Source organism: Ambystoma mexicanum, chromosome 6q, assembly GCF_040938575.1.
Source record: "Ambystoma mexicanum isolate Mex_15411 chromosome 6q, UKY_AmexF1_1, whole genome shotgun sequence".
Lineage (NCBI taxonomy): Eukaryota > Metazoa > Chordata > Amphibia > Caudata > Ambystomatidae > Ambystoma > Ambystoma mexicanum.
In genome coordinates this window covers 1,491,772,918-1,491,791,083 of record NC_090937.1, presented here as the reverse complement: position 1 = coordinate 1,491,791,083, position 18,166 = coordinate 1,491,772,918, and positions in this window count along the sequence as shown.

Below are 18,166 nucleotides of genomic sequence, written 5' to 3'. Positions count from 1 at the left end.
CACTCCAGGAGAGAGGAGTGGTGAGAGGGACAGAGAGGGGAAGGTCAGAAGAGATCAGAGCATCAAGAGTGTGCCCTGCAGAATGGGTCGGCCCAGATGGGAGAATAGAGAGTGAGAGAGAGTCGCAGAGGTCGCGAAAGAGTCCAGAAGGAGGACAGGAGGCATCAAGGTGGATATTGAAGTCTCCAAGAAAGAGGAGTTGAGTGGTTGAGGACAGGAGTGAGGAGGAGAGGTCAGCCCACTCAGAGAGGAAGGAGGACATTTCACCAGGTGGCCGATAGATAGTAGCCACGGTAAGGGAATGGCTAGGAGAGAGAGAGAGTCGGCAGACAAGGCATTCAAAGGAGGAGTAGGTCTGCGTAGGGGTGACATGGCAGGAATCCACTCAGGGAAGATAAGGGCCACACCCCCCCAGCACGGTTGGGCCTGGGCAAGGAGAGGATCTTGTAACCGTCAGGTAGGAGTGTGTCAAAGCTGGTGACAGAGCTGGCCGTGAACCATGTCTCAGTGAGACCGAGGATGTCAAGGTCCAGTTCCTCAAGAAGGCAACAGATATCAGAGGAATGTTTGACGGCAGAGCGAGAGTTGAGAGTGGCAATGAGGAGAAGGTTGCCATCCTTAAAGGACTTCCGGGGAGGGGTACAGATCAGAGGTACGCCATGAGGAGGTAAAGAGGAAGGAGCAAGAGAGAGTGCAGGGTGAGAGGGTGGAGGCAAGGTAGCCGAGGACAGAGAAGAGGGGACAGCAGGGGAGGAAAGGAAGTTGATGAGGCGCGGTAAGCGTCTATCAAAGAGGTGGAGGTTGGCCTGAGGGTCTTGGACCAAGACGGTCCCATTAGCGTAGACATTAATGATGGCCTTAGAGGAGCGGAAGGGGGCCAAGAGGGCATCCCAATGGGTGCCACCATTAATGGGAGAAGAGGAGAAGGGAGAGAGCACAGAGACCATATGAAGGGTCCATTGGTCAGGGGAAGGCACGAAAAAGAGGAAGTCAGTAAGAGTTTCCTTGGAGGATGCACTGGTATAGGTGTCAGCGATAGGGAGGCCTGGGTTGGAGACCAGGATTTCCTTTTTAAACTTTTTCCTACCAGATTTAGTGAGGAGAGCAGGATAGTCAATGGAGAAGCAGTTAGAGAAGATAGGAGAGATAGAGAGCACCATGGAATAAGGAGGGAGTGGGGGGCAAGACAGACGAGAGCAAGCAGACAGGAGTGAAAGAGCCCTAGTTTACCACAATTACAGAGCAACAGTAGCACAGTAAATACGAATTACGTACCCAGTGGAGAGGCCACCTAAGTTTGAGAGTCCTGCGAGGGGAGAAAAAGCCCACAGAGGCAACATGTGGTACCTTTCCTTGCTTGCAAAGAAAATGTGTTTTTCCACACGTCCCACCAAAGACCACAAAGTAATCCTTTTCACACTTTGCCAGACGACAAAAGAAGTACAGAAGTGCACAAACGGCATTGGACACTGGCATTTGTTTGCAAAATAAAAGACCGGTGGGTGCAGTTACCTTACACGTTCTCATGAACATTCTGTAGCAAAATAAAGCACTTCCAACAATTCACACTGTTATGATAAAACTATGGAAATGTTCTGGAACCATTCGCTCTGTGTGCGCATGTCTGCCTTCACTTTTGTTTATGTTGTTGGTTTAAGGACCTAGGTGCTCACATGACAGAGTGGGCTATGCTGGGCATGCACGTTAGGAAAGTACCCCGAGTGCACGCCATGAGCAACGACTGTCCACAACTAATGTCTGCTATGCAAGTGAGTGTTGCGATGGTGTGTCACGCACAAACGTAAAGCTAATGCAAGCGATGCACACATAGCAATTGCACACCATAGTAATGCCAACAGCGTTTGTTGGCCATCTCAAATAGTACTCAAAAGAAAGATAACATGAGATGGCCTGCCGTCCTGTATATGGCGAGACTTCACCGCGTAGATGGGTTTCTCTGGTGCAATGTATGTAGGTCGGTTGGTACGTGATCCATATTTCAAATGTGAGATGCTAAGTAACTCATGTCATGTTGCAATGTGTTCCTTCACTCTCAAAGCAAATGGTATGATCAGCGGCACACAATACCAAACACAATTGATGGCATGTCAGTCCGTGAACGGCAACAAGTCCAATGATGTACATCATTTGCAACTCCAAGCACTTCACGCCACCTCTGGTGGTGTACAAAGTCTAAAATGTCCTCCGCAACCATTCTGTAATCGTGACCACCCACAGGAGAGATGCATATTTCCAAGAGTATTCACTGGAGTTGCTAGTATAGGAACAAACCCAAAGAAGGCTACAATCTGAAACCTTCTTCCAACCAGCAGCCAGACTGTAAGTTCCAAAGGCCCTAGCCATGCACACAAGGCAGTAGGGGATTGGCATTCACACTAACACATTGTACTGTGCAAATATCCTGATATCATCTGCAATGCACTCCCCATCCCTAATAGGCTCTGCCTGCACTCATCACAGAAGGTAGTTGCCTGTGCAGCTACCTGCCAATGGAATATATGTGAGAAGCTGCGTAAATGGTCCATATCGCAAAAGTGTGATGGTAAAAAATCCTTTCATGTCACAATGTCTTACTACACTCCCTGAGACAAGGCTCTGGTCATGGCCACACCTTGACCACCAGGGCAAATGGTGGCATGTGTCACCACTGCTGTTGTGGCAAGTCTAACATGTCCTCCACAATGATTCTGCAATGGTGAGTACCTTAGGATAGTTACATGTTTAAGAGTGTGTGGGATGGAACTGTCAGAATTGAAACAATATTATGCCTCCTATCGCAGCAATTGTATGTGTATTGGCTTACGCCAAGTTGTCTAAAACATCATATGCGAACAAACTCTGCGGCAAGGTTTTGACCTTAGAGAAAAGTAATGTAAGTCGCCATCTTGGATTAAGCCGCCATTTTAGGTTTTCTTGTAATGTGGAAGTCACCCTGAACATCAAAATGGAGGCCGAATGACATTCTGATTAAGATTCTGGCCGTTGTGACCTCCGTACACACGAATAATTAATATGCCTGCAGGCCACTTGTCGGGGTCGCAAACTGAGACCTTGTCCTATTGTTGACCTATGTGTAAATGTACAACTATATCAGTGAAACTAATCAAAATGCATATATTATAGGATTGACCTGGCTAGGAACCCATAGGCCCGACTCCTATAATGGTTAACCCGCGAGAGGGTTGGCCAAGGGCTGGACAAATCATATAACAGACCCAAGTATTCCAATGTACAGTCTCTCTTACTAATGCATCGAACCTTTGTTGAAGTTCGTTACGTTACTCTGAGAGCCGAATAACTATCCAATTGACTTTGGTAACTGTTGTAGCTTTTAAATAAAGCACTTGTATGTTCTTTGTAACCTGTGTTGGTGTGTTTCTTTTTGGGCTTCCGGCCTCATATTATTTTTATGTTTTCACAGTTGGCGCCCGAACAGGGACCCTCAAGATTGATGCCGGATCATTGAAGGTTGACGCAGACTATCGAACCGGGATCGGACGGTGTGATACTGCGGGCCCGACCGAACGAGACGCGATACCTCGGCAGCGCTGCACGATCCGATCCTTGGACGATAGTCGTGTGGTCTGACACGGCATTTTGACAAGGGTCCATTTTGAGGCGGGCAGATTTGTCGAAACCACCAAACACAAGGTAAAATTCGTTAGGTAAGTTCTTTGGTAAACCGTACGGTCCTCCTTAGGTTTGGTCAGGTGCAGTCGTGACCCGGCTCTTAATTTAACCCTGACAATTTGAATATGGCGTATTGTATCTGCAGACACAATTATTGACCAGGTAACACCAATTTTTTGTGAAAGGCCTGGGAAATTGTCTAGCTGCTTTAGGGCTCTGTTCCGCAGCAATCGACAATCTTTGGAATTTAGCCGCCCGGCACCACAAGAGGGGTCGCCGGCATGTACTATGTACTGTAAGTATGGCATTGGAAGTATAGTATTCAATGATATTTGGCACAGACAAACCAGACATGCCTCCGAATTTCAATGGCCAATCAATGGTAGTTTCGAGATCCCCCATATTGAATACCTAGAATCGGTCTTGCTAAAAAAGAAGGCCAGACCTGCAGCATTTGATGTTTTGCAGAATTGGAAAAAAGAAGCGTTGCAGCAGCTTAAAAGTAGGGATAAACATGCACGCCGTCATGAAACAAATGCCGAAAAAGGCGTTGTTATATGATAAAGAAAAACATTCGGGGTCAGTCAAAAATATGAATAGTGCTTTCTCACTAGGTATCCAGAAAATGTATCCCTCTAAAGATTTCCATGTTTCCGAAGAATTTATTGAAAAATTGTTAAACGAACGCAGGCCTGGTGCCTCTGCGCCACCTCCGTATGATCCTCTCCCGGGTGCTCTGCCCATTCCTGCTGTTGTTCCTGCTGTTATTCCTGTTCCCCCTGTACAACCTATTGTTCCTATTCCTCTAGTTGTTGTTCCTCCACCTATCGCACCACCCCTTTCTCCTACGCCGATCGGTGCACCCCCATTGAATTTGCCCGCACTTTCGCTCCCGAGTGGTTCTGTATTGACTGAAGTTGATCAGGGTGCGGGGTCAAAGATTGTTACTCGAAATACTGTTTCTGCAGACAAGAAACGGGAATTATTTGCATGGGCTAAGCACTGTATGGAGAAAGGTGATCAAGTTAACGTTTTTTCCACATTATCAAATTTGAACAATTTTCCCGAGAAAAATGTTTTTATCGAAGGTTTGGGGACTCATTTATGTGTAATGTGGGGTAGATTACAAAATTCGGACCTCCCACAAGGGGTGAGGGATCTGAATGCTTTAGCACTTTCGAGGGACACAGAGGAGAAAGTACATGGTCATGTTGAAAGATTGTTTGAGTATAGGAGGGACTTTGAGAAATCACAAGATGAGGATGATGAAGACGACAGTATATATGTGCAGAAACGGTTCCTTCCGTGTCGTAGATCGGCACCTGAGGAAGTACGAATTTGTACCAAAGATGCGATTGATGGATCTCGGATTCATCGATACCGCCAGATGAAGTATATTACACGTATAGTCAGTATACAGTAGAAATGCAGAGGAAGGTGATTCAGGTAATGGTACAGTACCTGCAGGAAGAATGTGTAAGGAAAAAGGTTAGTTGTCCTATAGAGTTATTGGGAATTTGTAAAAGGGCTTTTTCGCCCGACACTTCTTCGACTGCTTTAGCGCTCGACCTGGCTCTGTTGCTTAGTAAGCGGTCGGAGTTACCTATATCTCAGTTTCTTATGAGAGAGGTTCTTCCGACATTTGTCCCAAAGGTTGAGATTCCCGCTAACGCTGGGGCTGGTGCACCAGCTGTGGATATCCCTGCACATTATGTATCACAATTTGTTCACGTCCCGTTTTCACGACAGGAAGTGAACACTATTAGACAATCAATTCCTGATATCAGGAAAAACCCGACAGGATTCTACAAAGAGATAGAGTGCAGTCCTCTGTGTTCACCTTAAGTGACATTGACTTGCTATTCCCTGTACTCCTGCCCGTAGATTTATGGAAGCAGGTTCGAACAATAGACGATGTGCCAGGATTAGGAGATACGTGGGCTAACATGATTAGGATTGATGGGGAAAGACCAGCTGGTGAGAAACCACCTCAGGTAATACTTACTTTGCCTGATAGAATTGTCGCAAAATTGAAAAAAACATAATTCCTGAGAAAATAATTATTTGGGACAAGCTTACGGCCTGTGTTCAAGGAAAAACTGAAGATGCCACTGAGTTCTTTAATAGATTCAAACAGGTATTCTCTGACTTCAGTGGACAGGACTTGGGCACAGAGTCTGGGAAAAGGTTGTTTGTGGACAAATTTGTACGTGGGTTGTTGCCCGACATCCAGTCACAGATTATGTCCTCTGAGAGCGCTTGGCAGGTGAAATCCCAATCTGAGGTTTTGCACATGGCTCAGTATTATGAGAACCGTGTGAATAATGAAAAAGGAGATTTGAAGACAAAAGTATTGTTACAACAAATTGTTAGAAATCCCAGAGGAGGTACGTCACAGAGCAAAGGTCAGTATGTCCCAAAAGGAAACGCTCCTTTGGGTCCTGTGAATGTTAATCAATGTGCCTATTGCCGCCAGGAAGGTCATTGGCGAGCACAGTGCCCCGTCCTTCGACAAAGGTCAAACAATGTGTTTGGGAGTATAGGTAGACAACCTAGAGGTCGCCCTGGAGCAGGGGGCCCTGATAGAGGTCAGTTTTCACAAGATCCTCAGCAACCTTTTTCACAGGAAAATCAGACTTCGAGTGTGGACACAAGAAACATATTTGATCACCCTTCTGCTGCCTACCTTTCTGAAGAGCTTCCTTCCGATGACATTTTGTTTTGTTAGGACTGCCCGAAGCAGGGTTTGGAAACTTCACCTATTCCCGTTAATCAGAAAAGTCCCTATGTCGAATTGTTAGTGGGGAATAGGAAACATCAGTTTTTGATAGATACTGGAGCACAGAAGTGCTCCATTGATCATTCCCGGGTTCCAAACATTCCACTGTCAGGGCAAACAAATGTTTTTGTAGGGTTTTCTGGTATACCAATTGTCTGTCCAGTTTCTTCGCCGGTGCCTGTTTCGTTGGGTCCCTTCACGGACCATTGTCCCTTCCTCCTGACTTCGAACTGTGGAGAGAATTTGCTGGGGTTAAATTTGTTGAAGAAATTGAATGCAGTAATTAATTGTTCCTCTGACGGAGTGCGACTGAAGGTTTCACCACAGCAACTTCCCAATTCTCAGTTTCTGACTCAACCATTGCCTCCTGAGTTTAGTGTTGTTCCGGAATGTTTGTGCGCGGTTGACGACAATGATGTCGGGGTGCTACAGATTGAGCCTGTTAAAATAGTTTTGAAACATGGGGTTAAACTACCACGCATTCCGCAATATAAAATATCAGTTGAGGGCGAGCGTGCTTTGAAGTGCATTGTCTCTGATTTTGTGCACTGAGGGGTGATTGAGAAAATTGCAGGTAGTTTATGTAACAGCCCGATTTTACCTGTATACAAGAAAGGCGACAATGCAATCCCATACCGTTTTATAATTGATCTTCGTGCTATTAACAAAGTTGTTGCCCTGCAATTTCCAATTGTGCCTGATGTAACAACGATACTAACAATTATCCCTGCTACAGCTACGTATTTTAGTGTTGTGGATCTAAAGAATGCTTTCTTTAGTATTCCTATACACAAGGAGAGTAGATATTTGTTTGCGTTCACCTTGGGGGGACGTTCATTCACATTTACACGGGCACCTCAAGGGTATACTGAAAGTCCAAGCATTTATAGCAGAGCTTTGAAAGAGCAGCTCGACACCCTTGAATTGCCACCTACTTGTACACTACTTCAGTATGTCGATGATTTGCTTTTGGCTGCAGATTCTGAAAGTGCTTGTAAAGAAGGCACTGTATTGTTACTTATTCATCTGGCCGAAAATGGTCATAAAGCTTCGCTCAAGAAATTTCAATATTGTTGTCAGGAGGTCGCCTATTTAGGCTACCTCCTGTCAAAGGAGGGGAGAAGATTGACACCTGAAAGAATAAAACTCATTTCTGGCATGTCTGTTCCAAATACACAGAAGGAAGTCAGAGCCTTAGTAGGTATGGCTTCTTACTGTAGGTTGTGGATCCCGAACTTTTCACTAGTGATAAAACCGATGTTGGCTTTGACGAAGAAGGGCATTTCTCTGCCACTGCTATGGAAATCGGAACATCAACGATCATTTGAGCTTCTCAAAACCGCGTTATGCTCTGCACCGGTTCTGGGTACTCCAAATTATGACAAGGCCTTTGTGTTGTTTGTGCATGAATGTGATGGATGTGCTTTGGCTGTGTTAACACAGGAACATGGAGGGAAGAATAGGCCGTGCGGCTACTACTCCTCCGCCCTTGATCCTGTCGCATGCGCTTTGCCGAGATGTTTGCGAGCTGTCGCTGCTGCTGCCGCGTCTGTTAAACAGCGTGAGGGAATAGTCCTAGGCCATGATTTAATTTTGATGGTACCTCACTCTGTAGATGTTCTATTGAATAAGACTCAAACACAACACCTCACCTCTGCACGACTGACAAGGTATGAATTAATTCTGTTTGCCCCTCACATTCAAATTAAGAGGTGTTGTGTTCTTAATCCGGCTGAACTTTTACCTTTCCCGCAAAATACTGTCTGCGGTGACGAAGAAATACATGACTGCCTGTATACCACTGAACAGGAAACGAAGGGCAGGATAGACCTTATAGATACTCCTTTCGACAATGCAGAAGGGGAGCTGTTTTGTGATGGCTCCAGCTTCAAACTTCCAGATGGTACATCTACAGCTGCTTACGCAGTTACTACGTTGAGTACGGTTGTTGAAACTAAGAGAATTCCGCATAGCTCCGCGCAGGCCGCAGAGATTATAGCATTGACCCGAGCTTGTGAACTCTCTGAAGGGCATACAGTAAACATATATACTGATAGCCAGTACGCCTTTGGGGTGGCTCACAACTTTGGGAGGCTCTGGTCGGAAAGAGGGTTCCTAACCTCACATGGGACCAAGATCCAGCACGGTCCCTTAATAGTGCAATTGCTCTTGGCACTCTCACTCCCTAGGCAGTTAGCGATCATGAAATGTGCAGCACATCGTAAGGTCATAGATGATGTGGGAAAAGGGAACGCTTTTGCTGACCAGATATCCAGGCAAACGGCTACAAACCTTAGCGCAGACATGTATGCTCTAAGGGAAACAAAAGATGCCTATGTAATGGATGAGGGTATCGGGTCTGTGCGAGATATTCAAACTGATGCCACAATAGAAGAGTCTAAAAGGTGGGCCGAAGGAATGGGGAAACTGGATGATGATGGGTGCTGGGTGGATACATCTGAAGGAAAATGGTTGCTCCCTGATTCATATGTGCTGCCAATGGTTACGATGGCACACGGTCCTACGCATGTGTGTGCTCATCAGATCACGAAAATGTTAGAACAAGTATGGGTGAATGATAAAATTTCGAAGATTGCACAGCGCCATGTTCAGAATTGTATGATTTGCTTACAGCTGAATGTGGGGAAGTGGACAGTAACTCCAAGGGGAAGCTTTGGGCCCCCTTCTGTTCCCTTCGAGGTCATCCACTTTGATTTTATTGAGATGGAACGGTGTAACAATCTAAAATATGTTCTTGTGATTATTTGTGCTTTTAGTAAATGGGTCGAGGCTTTCCCCGTTAAAGATGCTACTGCCATGACCACTGCAAAGACTATGGTAAAAGAATTCTTTCCACGATTTGGACTTCCGAGGGTAATTTGGTCGGACAATGGTCCCCATTTTGTTGCAGCAGTAATTTTGCAGATATGCACAGCGTTACACATTGAAAAGCGATTTCACTCGGCTAGACACTCGGGTAGACACCCTCAAAGTGCTGGGTTGGTAGGGAGACATAACGGTATCTTAAAGAATAAGCTTGCAAAAACATGTGCCGATACCAAATTGAAATGGCCAGATGCCTTACCTATTGTTTTGTTAGCTATGCGTACCACACCTCAAACTAAGACTGGGCTTTCTCCATTTGAGGTAGTGATGGTGAGACCTGCTAACATTTGGGGTCTTCCGAAGCCTAAAACATTGAAGGAGGTAGAAAATGTATTGCTTGTAGACTACTGTAACCAGTTGACTAAAAATCTGTATCTCATTTATCATCAGGTCCAATCAGCTTTATCTGTACGGTTTACGGGCCCAGGACACGATATTCAGCCTGGAAGTTGGGTCCTAGTGAAGGCCTACGAAAGGTATTCCTGTCTCGCTCCTTGCTGGAGGTGACCCTACCAGGTGCTGTTGGTAACTCAGACAGCAGTGCGGGTGGCTGGGAAAAAACATTGGATCCACGCGACGCATGTCAAGAAACTTCCTCACCCGACGCCGCACATTACAGAAGAAGCAGAACCCCTACAATCTCTGATCCTGGAGTAGCAAACAGCACTGTGCGTGTGTCGGAGAATTTCTCTGAGCCCGTGGAGCTTGGGGAACAGTCCATTTCGTCTCCGCACTCTTTGGAAAAGTCACTTCCGGAAAACATTGTTTCAAGTTCTGCGCCTTCCGTCGTCTCCGGTACGTCGCTTCCCTCAGGAAGTGACGTTGCCTTGTTTCCGGATCAAATAGTTCTGGGTACCACCAGGTACGACCTTCAATGAAGAAAATAGAACTACGGCACGGGTCTTTTCCGTGCATTTGCAAAGAAGAAGTGATTGAAAGTTTTCTCTTGTAAAAGAAAGTTTCTTTCGAACAAAAGAAAAAAAAGGGATTCTGCTGGCTAGGGTTGGGAAGGACTAAGAAGTCGCGCAACCATAGTGTCGCCAGCAACGAACATTGGGGTCGTCGATTGAGAAACTACGATGCCTGCCACCTCCACCGCTGCTCCCCGCACTGGACTTGTAAATAAGGGGGTGACCAACTCGGACAACAAACAATGTGCCTGGGCCCCGAAAACGTATTGCTGTGTTGTATTAATAATAATTGGAATTTGTGTAATTACTGCTGTGGGACTTTGGTACTTCGAAGAAATTTACCCTCTAAAACCTCTACTGCCAATTGAGATTGTACCTACTGCTTTGACTCCCTCTGTACACCTTCACACCTTGTCACGTAGAGACTCCCAGCATAGACGAAAGTATCATAATAACACTTTAATGATAATAATAAATTCAACGCATGCCACCTTTAATAAGAGTAATTGCTGGATTTGTACTCATTTACCGCAACATGGGAACAAGGGGCTAGGATGGTATATTTACCCTTTACCTTTAACGACTGCTTGCTATGCCTCTCTTAGAGCACTATTCTTTGGCCGTTGGAATGATAGCATCTCAGGGAACTTTGATGGAACTAATTTAAATGACTTTGAGAAACGTGAATTGACTCCCCTGGGATGCTCGCTTTTTGCAAATAGAAGTAGACCTAATGTTGCTTCTATTAGGCCATCTGATAAACTATCTCTTCCTTTCCAAACTCTAATTTCCTTTAAAATGGCTCCGATAGGCAATAAGGACACTGTGCCTCCTTCCTACTCTATTAATCATAGCCCCGATTCAGTCCCCTTTTGTGTACAAAGAAATGGCACTCGGCCAATGGGAGATTTTGAAGGTTGTGCGAACATTGTAAATTTGACTGGGGAGAACAGGCCTCTGTACGTAGGGGGGCCTGTTTATTTCGTTTGTGGTAGTACAGCATTTCCCTGGTTATCCAAGGATTGGCAGGGAACCTGTTATTTAGGAATCCTGTTACCTGGGGTATTTATAGCTAGTACATTGGAAGTTTCTAAGGCTCGCCCACGGCGGGACGAGGACGGAGATACCCCTGGGCAAGTATTGGGAGATATAGGAAAATCAGTTGTGCCATTTTGGGGACAGATAGCAAACTCTGAAAACATTAGGGGGCTAGCAAGAGTACTGGAGAGAACCATCAACCGGACCACGGATATACTCTACAATATGACACTAGAACAAAAGGCAATAAGATTGGTAGCACTCCAAAATCGGATGGCATTTGATGTCATTCTGGCGGAACAGGGTGGAGTATGAAAATTAGTGGGGTCCGCTTGCTGTGTTTTCGTACCGGATTCCTCACCGACAATTTTCAAAGCAATACAGAACTTGCACATCCTTAGTTCTGAGGTGCATGTTCCTGTGGGAGATTGGAATATTAGTGCCTGGTCCTAGGGTTGGAAGGTGCTTTCTGTTATCTTGGTTATTTTGGGAATCATGGTATTCCTTTGTTGCTGTTTCCAATGTCTACCTAGTATATGTGCAATGCTACGGGGGTGTTGTGCTCAAGCGGTGAGCACAGTAGGGCACAAAATGTATGCCCCAGATACAGCATCTAAAGAGTTTGTGTTACAAGAGGTTCTGATGAACGACCTAATGTCTGTAGACATTACAGATAATGATTCAGGATGTATAGACGACAATGCATGGAGTTATTTGCAAAAGTATTAGAAATTATATTAGCACTTGGCATAGGCCAAAAGGAGGGTTTGTCGGAATTGAAACAATATTATGCCTCCTATCGCAGCAATTGTATGTGTATTGGCCTACGCCAAGTTGTCTAAAACATCATATGCGAACAAACTCCGTGGCAAGGTTTTGACCTTAGAGAAAAGTAATGTAAGTCGCCATCTTAGATTAAGCCGCCATTTTAGGTTCTCTTGTAATGTGGAAGTCACCCTGAACATCAAAATGGAGGCCGAATGACATTCTGAGTAAGATTCTGGCCGTTGTGACCTCCGTACACACGAATAATTAATATGCCTGCAGGCCACTTGTCGGGGTCGCCAACTGAGACCTTGTCCTATTGTTGACCTATGTGTAAATGTACAACTATATCAGTGAAACTAATCAAAATGCATATATTATAGGATTGACCTGGCTAGGAACCCATAGGCCCGACTCCTATAATGGTTAACCCGCGAGAGGGTTGGCCAAGGGCTGGACATATCATATAAAAGACTCAAGTATTTGTAACGCTCACCTGGCTCCCACGGAGGCTCTGGTCTGGGTTTCTGTGGCCTCTTCAAGCGTGATGCGCAGAATTTGGACCACCGATTGAACAGGACCCCCAAATCTTGCTTGTCGGGCCCGTAGGATTATCCTTCTGCAGATGAGAAAGGGGATTAACTGTCTGCCGAATAGTGTGCTTGCTCCCCCCTTCCTCCCTTCGTTCTTCTCTGATTCCTCCAAAACCCCCGGTTTAAGCTCACCTTATGGTTTGGAAGGATTAACTCTCCATCCTGCTTCTGGTGCAGGGGCGCGCGTTCGTCCAGTTACTTCACTGGTTTTCAGAATGGCACTGGCACATCCACTTGACTTTTTCTGAGCGATACGCCGTAAGTATGAAGATGCAAAAGTTCAAGTGTGAGCCTCCTTTTATGTTGTCTTTTCTGTCCTTTATTTCAGGTGCAGAACAAAGGTGATGCGTTGAGGCTTTAAATTGCCGGTGGTAAAATCAGGTGAGTTAGTGATGAGGGCGACCCCTCTAAATGTCTTTATAATTCCCCAGTAATGTCTTTTGCCCTTTCCCCATAGGGGCGGGTGTGCGGTACCTGCCAAAGATGCGGCGCCGACCCGAGATGTGGAATGGTTCACAAAGAAAAGCCGGTAAGTAATATGGCCGAAAATGTCCTTTCCCCATAGGGGCCGGGGTGCGGTACCTGCCAAAGATGCAGCGCCGACCCGAGATGTGGAATGGTTCACCAAGAAAAGCCGGTAAGTAATATGGCTGAAAATTCGGCTTTCCTCTTGTGTTCCCTTGCTCACCTTTTGTCTCTTCTTCTCTCCCCTAGGTGCAGAGATGTGGTGACTGGTGCTGAGAGCCGCGATGGAGCCGGGCGGCATCTCGGGAACAGGTGAGTGAAGCGCGGCGCTGCAGCGTGCAACACGGTGCTTTTAAATGGAAGTCTTCCTTCAGGAATGCTGGCGTGAAGATTCCGGATGCAGGTAAGAAGGTTGAATAAGTTCTTGGTTTTCACCTTTCTCTTCTCTTATTCCCTTACAGGTGTTCCAGTTTCGAGGCGGGCGTGGCTGGAGTCCAGGTGCAGGAGCAGACACAGTGAGCGTTCAGCTGCTGGGATGCAGAACAAAGCGAAGCACGTGTGGCTGTCCGGGCGTGGCTTAAATAGCTTTGGAAGAAGTTCCAGGTGAGTATTCTTCCACAGCCCCACCCAAGTAACAAAATAGTTCCTTCAGAAAAATAGTCCCTCCTAAGCCTCATTTGGCTTGGTTCTTCATGCAGCATGGTCTGCATCAGGTGAGTGTGCAGCTTAGTCTGCTTCAGGTAAGTGCACCAAACACTTCCCCTTATGAGCCTGACCCTCCTTCAGCTGTACTCCTCAAGAAATCCATGGCTGACCCATCATGTCCGGCAATCTACCACCCAATTTTCATTACTCCCTTCTTGGGTAAGCTCCTGGATAAGCTGGCCATCTCACAGCTTAACCTTCATTCCGACTCTGTTGGCTCCCTCATGACCCCCAATCTGGCTTCAGTGCTGCCAGAAGCACGGAAACTGCTCTCCCGAACATCCATGAAGACCTGCTATCTAACCTCGATTCTAACATTCCCTCTGTCCTCATCTTACTTGATCTGTCCTCTGCGTTTGACACGGTCAACCATACCACCCTGCTCAATATTCTCTGTGACAACCTGGGTATCACCGATCAGGCTGTGGCCTGGCTGACCTCTTTTCTCTCTGATGTAACCTCCCAGGTACAGCTCAGATCCTTTTTATATTCCATTTCTCTCTCCATATGCAGTGTCCCCTAGGGGTCTAACCTCTCGCCCTGGGTTTTCAACCAATACATGGCAACTCTTGCCTACTGCGTCTACTTTTTCTGCTCAACTGTCCAATGCTATGCAGACGACACCCAACTCATTTTTAAGCTTCCTTCAGCTTCCTCCTCTCCTTCCCTCATCTCTGATTGTCTAATAGCCATTCAAAATTGGTGTGCCCTCAATGATCTATGTCTCAATGCCAACAGCACCGAGATCCTCCTAATGGGAACACCTTCTTCATCCTTTCCTCTCACTCTCTGGCCTGCCATCCTTGGCCCTCCTCCTACTCCTACATGCATGGCCAAGAACCCTGGGGTCATCATTGACTTTACACTCTCCTTCTCCTCACACATCTCTGATGTCTCAAAAAAGTCAAACATTTTATTGCACCTCCTGAGAGGTACTCTGCCTTTCCTCTCCTTCCCTCAAAAGCTCACTGTTCCCCTCTGGTTCTCTCCAGACTGGATTACTGTAACAGCCTACTTATAAATCAGCCTCCACTCTCTGCCCTTTACAACTAATCCAGAACAGGACTGCAAGACTTGACCTTGGCCTCAAGCCCTGGGATCGTATCTATCCAGCCCTAAAATCCCTTCATTGGCTCCCAGTGGATACAAGGATAACATTTAAAACCCTCTGCATTGTCCACAAGGCTTTCTGGGGTCTGGGTCCAAAATACCTTCAACTATCCCTCCATAAATACTTCCCCTCTCGAGCCCTTTGCTCCTCTACTTCTAACTCCCTCAGGGTTAGTCGTTTTATAAATAAATGTGTGTGGGGTAGATCTCTGTTTTCTGCAGGTGCCTCCCTTTGGAAGACCCTCCCTGCTGCCTTGAAACTTGAGGAAAACCACCTCCGATTCCGGAAGCATTTCAAAACCTCAAAACCTTCCTCTTTGCCTCTGCCTTTGCCCCCCTTCTCCCCTGTTGATCTGTTTCTTCACTTGGCATTGTGCACCTGGCCCCCCTCTGTCATCCGAAGCCAGGTACCTGCTCACCCTGTCACCCTCCTGCACTGCCTCCAGGCCACCTCCTGCACTAGGGTTCTGTATCTGTACCAATACAGTCCCCTCCCACTTTTCTTCTGCACTTATCCAATATACCTTATCTGACCACCTGCCACATGCTGGTTGCACTACCAGGGTTTTTATCACCCTTTATGTATTTGTTTATTCATTTAATATTTATTTCTGTTTTTCTCACCTCAGCTCTGCACTTTCAACCCCCCTTCAATGCACTTCTCCCTCCACCTGCGCTTTCTTAAATGTCACTGGGTCTAGTAAGATTGCTGTTATATTTTTTTGTTGCTGCTTGTTCCCCTACCCTTTTGCCTGGTCATGCTTTGAAACACTTGTGTACGAGCGCGATATAAATAAAATATATCATATCATAATATATTGTAAGATACTGTCCCCAACCGAAAGTTACACAGTGACACACTTCCATTTATATGCCTACCCTCTTATTCAACCAGTCATGCACATAGCGTACACATACATTTGAAAATCTGCACACCCATACCTCCCTTTCTTATCCAACAGCTACTTCACAATGCCTACCAAACTGCAACTCCGTAGAAAGCAATGCAGAAATAGATCCAGAGAAGAGCTAATACAGTCATTAAGCAAAACGGATGCACCTACCAGTAGAGAAAGTGTAATTCATCTGTCAAAATGTGACAATGAAAAGAATAGCACTAAAAGAGTGTAATTTGCACTACTGCTAACAGAGTAAGTACAAATGCTAATGTAACCACAAGCAAGCATTCCAAAAAATTCATTTTATAAACATTTTTCCACCACAGAGTCCTTCAGAACCTTGTGTATAGAGGGGAGAATTCACGCTCAACCCTCAAAGCTTACCACAGAAAAGTAATCCTGGAAGCTCTTGTAGCCAGTGTAATGATTGTTAAACTGTAATAGTTTATAGTAATTTTAAACTCAATGAAACCACTAAGAACATTAATTGGTAAACTACAAGCAGTACTTCGAAACAAACACAATATCAGCATTGATACCTTTGGCCACATCTGTACAGGTGAGTGGAGTCACACCACCAACAAACAGCCATACTTCAATGAAGAATCATACAAACAAGAGCAAACAAATCATATTGCCTTACATCGGTGTTGACAAGGGTATGAAAAGATACGCAATACCATAATGGAAGAAGAAACACTGCTTTCAGAAATGTCACCATCAAACTTAGATGTCTCTCCCCATTCTCCCACACCAACACGCCTGACCTACAAATGGCCTTTAACATCCATGTGTAATGTTGGCCAATGCATAATCAAATCGTTGCAGCTGTTCCTCAATCACTATGTGAAAGGCAACAGAAAAGAAAAATTAAAAATGTTGAGTGCCCAACTACACAGGAATATGAGGACATTCCTTAGCCTGTATTTCTGGACCTGCTTGCAAAAGCACGTTCCACCAAACCAAAATGTTAGCAACCCACCATTTAACTGCCAGAAATCTAGTTTACAAACTGTACTATGCAAAAAGTCCAGCATTAGCACTACAGCATTTAAATGATATTCTCCTACACGGTACAGCCAAATAAGTGCTTGAAGAAATATAGCACATCCAAAGGAAATATTGTCGAACTGAAGAGCACTTACAAACTTCAGCATTTATAGACAACAGTACTGACAACATTGCAGATGTCAACTGTTTAAGTCACACATACAAAAAAGAAATGCAAACATTCAAAAGCACATTTGCTGAAATGCCAATGTGTGTGTTGTAGAACTTTCTATAAAAAGAGCAGCAAAACCATAGCTATAATACAGAAAATGGAAGACAATGAGGGATCCCAATGGTCTCAATTAGCTCTGTACCTTATAGCTGAAAATAAATAGGAAATTACTAACACCTCCATACTGTGTACATACTGCACTGCAAAACTGGACTATAACCAAATGCCTTGATGGGCGAGCAGCAATAATTTGAAAGTATTTCCACTGTCAAATGCACTGCAGCAGCTTTATTTGTATGAGAGCATTATAATTCAAACAGTGCACCAATTCCAAGCAAGAATACAGATTCAACCGAAAACTGCAAAATTGCCTCCCACTGAATTACTGAGAGGCATTTGTGGGAAAGTAGTTTATTTACCATTAGATCTGAAAGAAAATGTAGACACTATACGAGTGCAAAGGCCAATACAAGAATCTTTGATTATCCTGGTAAATGGTGTGCCTACAAAAGACAAAGAAATGTGGCAGCAAATAGTGAACGTAAACAAAGTTAGGGAAGCCTTGCAAACCTTAAAAAAAAACTATGAATACTACAAGGAAATAAGCGTTGAAGAAAACCTGCGAGAAACCACCAAAATAAGTCAGGGCTCCTCAACAGCTGGCCAATTTCAACATCTAGATCCTACTGCAGCCTCGAATATTTTAGATCACTATACAATTCACCCATTGCATTCCAAAGACACCATAGTTGATGCACTAGAAACATATCAAAAGTGGCAAGCCAAAGGTGCACCGATCAGTATATGGGAAAAAAGTGTAGAAGCACAAGCCTTTCCTCTACTCTTCCCAACTGGAAAAGGGGAACATATGATGAAAGATGCACCCAAATAACAACATCAGAATACTGCTGTTCACGAATGTATTCTGAAGACCCTTGATTTAGACAGAACGCAGAGTACATATTCAACCTCCTCTTCAAAAGTGAACTGGCTACGCTATGCTATGGACTTGCACACACATTGAAAAAAAAAAAACTATTTTCAAAACATGTCCGCTACCCAGCTACTTCAAAAGGTGCAAGACAAGGACAAAGTTTTACAGTCAAATATTAAAAAGTCTTTGGCAAACATGCGTGGTACGA